Source organism: Haliaeetus albicilla, chromosome Z, assembly GCF_947461875.1.
Source record: "Haliaeetus albicilla chromosome Z, bHalAlb1.1, whole genome shotgun sequence".
Classification (NCBI taxonomy): Eukaryota; Metazoa; Chordata; class Aves; order Accipitriformes; family Accipitridae; genus Haliaeetus; species Haliaeetus albicilla.
In genome coordinates this window covers 40239518-40249595 of record NC_091516.1, presented here as the reverse complement: position 1 = coordinate 40249595, position 10078 = coordinate 40239518, and the positions used below count along the sequence as shown (strand labels likewise).

At 43.8% G+C, this 10078-nt stretch overlaps 1 long non-coding RNA gene across 1 annotated transcript; it reads left to right on the top strand.

Annotated features, from left to right (window-relative positions):
- The first annotated feature begins 332 nt into the window (after window positions 1–332).
- Window positions 333–9515, top strand: LOC138683977 (uncharacterized). The gene is made up of 2 exons (XR_011323466.1): window positions 333–679; window positions 7299–9515. It is a non-coding gene; the product is annotated as an uncharacterized lncRNA (long non-coding RNA).
- Window positions 9516–10078: the final 563 nt, after the last annotated feature.

Below are 10078 nucleotides of genomic sequence, written 5' to 3'. Positions count from 1 at the left end.
CCATGTGCCAGTCGGAGGACCTTCCCCTGCAAGGCGCTTACGAGCAGTGCCTCCATGAAATGGATCAACTTATAGATGATAAACACCTCATGAATGAAATATATATATTTATCTATATATTTATAAATATGTACACATGCATATATATATATATCAGAAATATATGTATATATTTCTGATTGTTTCTGGTGGCTAAAAAAAGTGTCATAAGCAACAGCTTGAATCACACATTCTCCTCTTCTGTTTTATTCATACTCCCCCTCCATCTTCCCTGGCCCTGTTTCAGTGCTTTTTCACTTATCTTTTCCCTCGAATTCTGATTCATTTAGCGATAGAATCACTTAAGCCTCTGAGTGTTACCCTCTTCCTTTCACTGGAGGCACGTACAGCTGCCACTCCCAATCTCATACAAGTAGTATTGCCTCACTGCTATCCAAAACAGTTTACTCACGTGGTGGAAAATTGTGAAACTCTCCACTATAATTTTTTCTTTCAGGAGAACTGGGAGCTGCAGTTGCTCATTATAGTTTACTGTGCCTTCCAACTAGCTGTTCGTCAATACCCAGCACAATCCACAGAAGCCTGCCTACTGCTAATATTTCCATATTTCTTCCCACTCCTCTGTAACACAGCTCTTCCTTTTTTAACATGGCAGGAAACTTCCAGCTGCTGTTAAAGGGTAAGTTTCACCTTGGAAGCCCTGTGCGAGTCTTGCAAATGAGATGCTGTTACTTCTAATTAAATGGTTGGGGGAAGTCAGCTCTATTTTTTGTTTGTTTGTTTTTTTCTTTTTCTTTTTTTTTTTCTTTTTCTCTTTCACATGCACAGGTATGTGCCACAACTCTGGTAATTTATTATGCTTACTTAAAATGTGTAGTATTCACTGTATTTCTCATTCTTTTCATAATTGGATTGGGCATATGCTTATGTGGTATCCAGATAAGCAGGAAGTTAGCAAGCAAGCAGATTAAGTTAAATTCGGTGTAAATAAAATGCATCAGCACCTAATTTAGAATGATGCAAAGGTACAATGAGCATGGGCTGAACTTGAAGAGTACCTGCAGGTACAGCTAGCTGACTTTTTGTTTTAGTGTTCATGGCTTGGCTGTAAACCAGCTCATGTGAGCTCGCATTAGAGAGGCATTACCCTGGCCACCTCCTCCTCCTTCTCTCTTTTGGACACCAGAGGTAGCTTCCTTAGCATTGAATCTGCAATGCTGCAAAGCTGGTGTGGGTGAAAGAAGCTCTCCTCATTCTTAGCAACCTGGTAGCAGACCGCGTGTCCTAAGTGTATTACCAATCCCTAACGGGAGGAAATCTGACTGAAGAGTGCAGAGGATAAGTGTGTCAAACAGTGTACCACCACCCCCATTTTGCAAGGGTACTTAATCATCTAAATACCACTGAGGTACCTAATTCCCAGAGATTTCCACAGGAGATAGGGACCAGGGCACTCAGGAAGATGTTGCCCTGAGGGACACTTTAAAGGTCACTGTGGAGCCTGTGTCAGAGCTGGCTGATGAAGCCAAATCCCCGGAGGTACCATTCAGTGCTTAATTGAAAAAGATCTCACTTGATCCGGCCAACCCCTGAGTCTCTCGACCAAGCCTGCTAGAAAGCGAGGTGTTCTCCTTAATGCCCACTAGAAAGCAAGGTATTCGCCTTAACACCCATGTCTTCACCAAAGCACAGTTCAGTGCAGGAGCGGCAGCGGTGCGAAAGGTCTAAAGCTTTAAGCCTGCTGGCGCCGGCAGAAGAAAACCACTTGAAGCAGTACCTCTGCAGCAGCAGGGCAGGGGAGCCGAAAACAGGTTTGAGGAGGTCAGAAATCCCACACTATGGATTTTGGCCCGACCGTGGTAAGGAATTTTCCTTGGGGCTCTGGCAGCTGTTTCAGCTCCACGAGGCCAAATGGCACTGCTGCCCTGGACTGCCACCCGCCTGGGAGAGTAACCCAGCTTTGCTGAGACTGACTCATACTTTCCACGAGGCCTTTCCAAGAGGGGCCTCCCTCCCATACCACCCTCACCCCGCCCCCAAAGCCTGCCCCTTTCTTCCAGGGCATGTGGAGCCTCTCACGTGCCGCAAAGGAGCTCTCTGAAAGCCAAGTGGGAGCATGGCTTTCCCTTCCTTACCAGGCTCCTTGCAGGCTTCTTTTTCAATGTGGTCTCCCTCAGGCCAAACGGTGTGGGTGAAATCTGTGACGTCTTCTTCAGCTTCAGCACACGCCACTTCCATGGAAGTTTGCTTCCCACCTCATTTACCCTGGAGGGAGTCAGTGATAATAACTGCCTTGCATTCAGTGAGATTGTCAGCACAGTGTGAAACTGTGCACAAGGGATGGGAGCACATGGTGCTTAAGGCTCATCCTACATTTACCCCCACTGTGTAAACGCAGCGAGTGAGAAACCCCTTCCAGGGCATTTTAGAGTAAATTCCTATTTCTAGCAACCCTCTCTGCATGCACAGGTGCTTTGGCAGTGCATGGAGTCAGGATTACAAAAAGGCTAGTGCATGCCAGCAAACAAACATTGGACAAAATTCTACCAGTGTAGCCATGTATTATTGCTTGGGGAAAAAAACCCAACTGTTTTACTTAAAACTCTTTCTTGGCAATTTTAAGTACACATGAGGTACTGTAAACACCCTGGGTTATCTGCCTCTGCAGTGTAAGAGGAATTGTGTTTCAATATGTAAAAAATATTGTGTGATATAAAAGTCATTCTAAGGTACCTTTCACAAAATGAACGAAATTTTGGGAATGGCAATCCATTGCAGAAGGGAACAAACGTGATATGACATCATTATCGGTACTGTTGAGACTATGGGATTTGGCAGAGGTTGACAATGTCCCTGCTGTAATTCAGAGTGATCCCAGGGCTGCTCTAATGTATGTCAGGCTTTTCTGAAATGCAGTGCAGCTCAGATGAGCCATGGCATTGCGTGTTACTCACCCTAAAGAGAGCTAATGAGTCCCATTCCTGCACTGGGGAAATCCCTTACTTAACCCTTGTTAAATGAGCCTTGGATATATCTCTGAAGGAGCTACAAGGGCTGGATTGAGCATTGGGGAACAGGAACCCAAACCTAGTCTCTCCGGTTACAAAGGGCAAGATTCCCCTTGTTTTCACAGGAAGTAGGAATGTGGCACTTCTCAATCTTATCCATGCGTTAGTGCTGCTGAACTGTTCGCTGTCCATTTTTATTGCTTAAAGAAAAGTTGGCTCGTCCCTATAGGAGGAGGCAGCCCTCTCCACAGGAGCAAAGTCTTTTTCCACAACCTCGCTCCTCACAGTATCAGCCACTTCCTGCGTGGTCGCCAGGAATGTAAATAATCAGCCATTTTCTGTATTAATAAGGGTCCTTTCATTGTGATGAGGTGCTGGGCTCAACTATGCCAGGACCTGATGAAGCAGATGCTGATGTTTCTCCAAATCCTGCCGAGGGCAGTAAAAATAATGCCTGTTCTAAGATTTCAGTCAACTCCCTTACTTCCTTACTTATAGAAATCTTGTTTTGGGCATACCTGGGCTGTGAAAATCCCTTGTTTATCCCTGCAGAAATCCACTAACAGAGGAGTCATATTTAAGGTGACTAACTAAGAATTAGTCTTGTCTCTTTCATTTGCTGCTTTTTGTTATATAATGAGAGACTGACATCATAGTTGTCATCTTTATTAGAACTATTTTTTTTCTGCTTGCTTTGTTTATTTTTTTTAAAAAATCTTTAAGACAGTAGGGACTGAGGGCTGGGACTGAAGGCTGGCCTCCTCCTCCTCACATACACACTTTGTTGAAGGATCTTTGGAAGGTCTGAGGAGTAATTATTGGGAGCTCTTAATGCCGTAATTGAAGGTGTTGAATCTTCAACAAAGCCTGATTTTATTAAACTTGTGAATTACCCCTGATGTTAAATAGTTGTTAACAACTAACAAAAAGAGATTCTTTAGAGTTCTCTTTTTTTCCTTTATCTTTTTTTTTTTTTTTTTTTTTTGTTGTAAATCTGCTCACCCTCAAATGGCTTGGCCCCTGCTCCTCTTCCTGGCTCCGCACTCTTCTGATTTCACACCAGCTCCAGGGATAAGGAGAAGTGACGGTGTCGGGGGGAAAATCAAAGAAAAAGAAAAAAAAAACAAGGGAAAGGAAGCCTCTCCCCCTGTCTGTTGGAAGCAGGACAGAAGGACTGTGCTGGAGAGAAGGTGCTGTCTGGGGAGGTTTGTGTTTGTTGCTGGCGTGGCTACAGCTTCCTGCGTGAAGCTGGGCCACTGCCGCTGGGGAATGTCTGTGCAGATGGCTCGAGGTGTGTGGCCAGGCTGCCAGTGCCAGTCCGGGGTGGCCAGCTCTGCTCCAGAAACCATGTAGCCGTGTTGGATGCAAAGCTAATAGCTCCAACAGAGAGATTTATTGCAAGTTGCAGGGAGAAAAGGGTTGGCCTGGCTCCCCTGCCTCCTGCCTTGCAGGGTCACGCCTCGGCCATTGGGTCGGGCGGCTTTCCAAACTCACCTTGCTGTCTCCTGAGGGGCATGGAGAAACCCTGGCACTCACAGTGGCAAGCACATACCTTCCACAGCATGTGGGCATAATGTGTGATTGGGTTGATGTGCCTGGACTGCTTGCCTGTGATGCTATGGCAGGGCCTGGAGAACAAAGCCTTTCAGATAATTCCTGAGATTTTTGCCTGAGTGGCACAGACACATCACTCCTGCCTCAGAGGACAGAGGAAGTTTTTTACGGGGGCTACAGCAAAATTAAAAATAAATAAATAAAAATCAACACCCCCCCTCAACAACCCAACCCAGAAATGTATTCAAAGAAGTCTTCAGAAGATGAAGTTTAGCTCCAAAAATTAGACCTCTGCAGTTGGCTACTCCAGAATGTGAAACCTATGTCTGTTTTCAGCCTATGAATGCACAAGCTAAAATGTTTTCCTCTTTTTAATTTTTATTTATAAAATCCAGTTCATAACAAGATTCATCTGTTCCATTAGGCTTTTTAGTAGCCAGAAGGGTATTTTATTGTTGGTGAGCATGAGTTTACGAGGGTGGGAATCATCTGGTTTTGTGGCCAGCTGTTGGCCATTGTTAGGGACTATTAAAAAGTCTTTGTACATATGCCCAGATATGTGTTTGAGGGGCATGCCATTAATCAGCTTCTAACTACGGGAATAATGATGAGACATCTAAGGAAGATGTTTCAAAATTATTAAAATAGCATTCAGGTGGGGAAAGTCATTTATTCTTCTGCATGGTGCTTCACAAGTGTCCAGAAATTATGTACTAAGCAACTCCCCTGCCACCTACACTCATCCTAGTCCTATAACACATTATATTGTCCTTTAAACAGTGTTAGCTGTGCATCTGTTGCAGCTCACTTTTCTTGGGACTTTGGCTTCATGAGCTATCCTGACTTGACAGGGAATGGTGTGTCAGCAGATCATGGTTTTAGAGCCCCACAAAATGAGCTTGGTCTTAATAAAAGGTTTTAGCTAACATGCTTTACCTCTTATTTGTTGCGGAGTATATGTGTGCATGCAGTCAACTGGAACAGAGTAGCTGGTAGAGATGCAGTAGCTTGATTGCATGTCTAAGCAGTGAAGAAATGCTCTTTGCTGATTCTTCACCTATCCACATACCCATGTTCTCCTCAAACGTATAGTGATCTCTGCTGGCTGGTTTTAGTGTGGAGGTCCTGTGGCACCTGGCAAAGGCTTTCCCCTCTTCTGCAAGGGTGACTGTTTCTGGGAGGTATCACACAGGAGAAAGCCTCCAAGGTGCAGGCACATTACTCCTGAGGTGTTACCGCTTGCTCCCTGTCCTGGCTTTCAGCAGCACTTGGGATCTCCAGGAATGGCTGTATTTATATTTAGCAAAGTAAATCCTCCCACCGCAATGTACACAGTTCACTCCGACTCTGGCTGGTGCAAGCTTCCCCTAAGCCATGAAGAAGGTGCCCAGCTTCTACCGGAATTATGTTTTCTGCCACCAGCAAAGTGGCTTAAGTAGATCTGTGTTAGTGGCATCTGAATAAAATATGTTAAAAAGCAAGTTCTCAGCAAATTCCAAGTCCCAGAACATGAGAGAGTTTCCAAAGCATGTTAAAAAAATGAGGTGAAGGGGAACACTTCCATGGCCATGCTGCACGTTGCAAGACATAATCTGCTGCCTTTGTGAATTCAAGTTAGAAATTGAAAATTTAGGAATGGACTGGGTTAGAAATTATCTGTAAAGCAGATTCAAAGAGGCTAGAAGATGGCATGACAGCATCAGCTGTGACCTTTTGAATTTTGGCTTGCTCTGTTCAATGTCCCTGTCAAAACACATATTTACATTGGACACTGTAAAGGATGAGGACAGGTGTTTACACTATGGATCGCAATGATGCTTTCTGAGCTGTTGAAGCTTGCTACATAAATAATGTGTACTTTAGGCCTGTGCTAAAAGCCAGCATGCATAAAGAACAAAATTACTTTGAATGGGCTATGATGGTCTTATACTTTCATAAGCAACTTAGGAAAAGTCCTTGCCCGCTGCACAGTAACATCTCCTAAGAGTATGGAAGACTATCAGGTCATGTCGTATGAACTTAAGCAATGGTCTCCTCCTGATTCTGCTTTAATATTGTCAACCCTGGGCTTTTAAAACTTATTAGTCAGGCTATCCTTAAAAAACATAAGATTGAGAAATCGTGAGGTTTAAAAAAAATTATAAATTGTGTGTTCTTTTTCTCAGCCTTGAGGGTTTATGTTTTCAGTCTCTTCTCTGCAACAATACCGGCTAGAAACTTACTTTTAAAACACTGGAAGTACGGAATGTTTGTGTAATCACATGACTCCAAGAACTGGGACCTTAGGAGGAAAAAACCAAAACAAAACCAGAACTGAAAACTTGTGATAAAATCTCCAGGAGACTGTGATAAAATCTTCTGGAGATGAATCATATAGATAAACAAAAAGAAAACATCAGCTGAAAACAAAAGCTGTGGATTCCTATTTTCCCTCTCTGAATAGAAATCACGTTCAGATTTTAACAAAAATAACAAGTGGGGAAAATACTCGTGTTTAAGAATAAACACATGAACATTAACTTTACAATGTTTTGTCCTAAGCTGTCCATTTTTAACCCTGGCCATGCATTTAAGCCTTTTTATTTCCCTGAAATGGAATAAGGGAAACATTAAACTCCATGTCTAGACATTTACAAGGTGTAAATCAGTGCAGTTGCATTGCAGTCAAGGATTTGGGTCACTGGATGGCCCAGTTTCATGAGTTGTTCTCTTTGGTTTTGTTCCTTTTCATTTCAGCTGCTACTGGGGAGAAAACGTGAGCCCAGTGTCTGCAAATAGACCTCAGATGAACTCACACAGAGCATCTCAGCAGCTCTGTTAATGTCACCTACTCCAGATGTCTTCACCAACCAAGAGGCTGTCAAAGAAAATATCTTTATAGCTTGCACAGACAGCAGAATCCAGCCCTTGAACAGACTTTCATGAAGAACAAATACGAGGCACGATTTTTGCCTTTATATTCAAATACACGCTATTGTTCTGTAGTTACATAAGTCAGCCAGTCAGAGAACAGAAACAACATCATATGACTTATGTAACTAACCATTGCCCAATCCTGCAATGAGATCTGTGTGGCCAGGCCCCCCCCCATGCAAAGCCCCATTGAAGTCCAGACAAAGATCACTCCGGGGTTGGAACCCAACATGGTAGAATTTATGACTATTTGCAACAAGCCACTCACGAACAAAACTGAGAATTAATCCCTGAAGAAACGGGTGAATCATTTTTTTGATGAACAAATACATTCTATTCTGTTTGTAACAGCTTTGTGGATAATTCAGGATTCAGAAAAGAGGCAAAATCCATCAAAGCAAATAGACATTAATTTCTAATTATATGTCCGGTTCTTCAAGAAGGGCCAATATCCTTGGGCAAACAAAAAGAGGAGTCTGGAGAAAACAATCTTCTGAGAAACAATTTGTTCATTCTTGATAACTCAGAAATTCATCTGAGGTGCAACCAGTGGTTGAAATGGTTGAATTCAGCAAATATGGCCCCAAAAATCAGATGCTGTCGTCTGTATGAGAAAACCTCCATGACTGGAAGTGCTGGTATGGCCTGTTTCAGCTTTCAGGTTTAGTGCACCCTGTTGCATCTCATATGCAAACAGTGAGAACTCCTTCCTGCTGTTGAACAAAACTTTGCGGGATGCTGGAAACAACCTGAAATGCGCTCTTCTAAGGACACAGAGAATAAAAAGGATGGAAAATGGAAACACTGACAGGCATTATGAGAATCGCCAAAACCCAAAGCCCTTCTTGCCTTGTTTTCCATTCTTGACCACAGCCCAAACCAGTCCCTTCCAAGGAAGAAGACCCCAAACAATAGGTTCATATCACCATCCCCTCCACCCTGAACTTTAGCAGTGAAAGACTGTCTAAAGCTCTAAAACTCCTCCAGGGGTGAGAGATTCTATAAAATGCTTCAGATGCCATCCTGGCTGTGGTGACCAGCTGATAGCTTGCCTGGCCCTCCTAAAGCCTGCCTTTTATTTAAGACACTGCCTGCCATTGCACGCCTGGCTGCAGGTAGAAGCTTCAGACCAGGGTTAGGCTGCACAAAGAAGAGTGTAAAGTAACGTGGCAGTGTGGCCACCAGTGTGGTCACCAGGCTGTAGCAAGGAGAACCTGCTCACAGGAAAAGCTGCTTCCCAGTGCTCTCCTTCAGCCTCCATGATCCATCCTAGCGAGTGCAGAGCTGCTGCTACTAGCAACTCAGGGAGGTCCGCTGCTTCCCCTTGCCCTGCTTTCCTCCATCGTTTCAGACCACCTTATGTAGAGTCAGTGTGTTTACTGCCAGTCTGCACCTGATCGTGCAGAATAACAAGATGCATCCAGCCCATGACTTCAATTGAAGATGTGGGACAGGGAATTCTGATAAATGAACACCAATTGTTTCTATAGGGAGTGTTATTTCAAACCATTCAGGAGACATCAAGAACTTTACTGTATACACAAAGAGGCTTTTGACTTAAATGCTGTGCTTGGAACATACAGGAACAGCCAAAATATTGTAAACAGATTTGTTTTTTACTCTGTGCTTAGCAAAATATTGGCAAGAGGCTTAAATATTTAATTAGCCCATTTTCTTACTTTGGCATCTGCTTGATTTGCATTTTAGGGTCAAGATCTGTTGCTTTTGCATTCAGTGGTATTACTTTTGGAGATTATATTCTATATAAGATGTATTTGTCTAGGCTATTGTTCTTTGCCAAATAAAACAGAGAACTGCATAGTTTGCCTATGGGAAAAAATACATGTGGTGGCTAGCATGTCATTTTTTTTCCTGTAGACAGTGAGTAGAAATTGTTTTTTTTGCAATCTGCTAATACAAGATCTATGGAGGGGCCATCCAGCTGAGAGCGGTCTGGATGCTACAGTATGGCTACCTACGATCCACTAGTAGTCATGATCCTGAAATGTATCAGTCGGAAATAAACTCATTTAAACCATCCTCATGGCTGTCTGGCTGACTTTGGTAACCAAAGAACAGCAGTGCATATTTGCAGTGTCTCCAGATGACTGTGTTTTTCCTTGTTGATGGGGTGGATGAGGAGAAAACCTGCTATTGGTTGCCATGGCCCAAAGCTGCCTGGCTCCGAAAGCCCGGTGGAGGCAAGCTTTACTGTGGTCTTAGGCCCCATCTGCACAGGTGCACTCCTTACGTGAGGAGGAGGACTGCCAGGTCAGTGGCCACTGGGCACCTGCATGTGTGGCCAGGCATGTGCAGCCTTTGCTCGTGGCTGCTTTGAGAGCAGTTTGGACCACAGCCGCACAGGAGACAGCAGTGGTAACTCTCCCCTGTGATTTCAGGGGAGGTACTTACCACACAGGCTGGGATGACAGCAAGGAGATAAGGCAGTGGTCCTACAAAGGACTGGTTGCCTATAAGACATGTTCAGTTTTGTTTTTTCATCAAGAGGATAACTCAGAGTGCTCATGCACATGCCTAAGTCCCTGCAGTAGGCAGGCTATGTCTAACCCATCTTTACTGTAGGAAGGCAACACTTCCCTTGT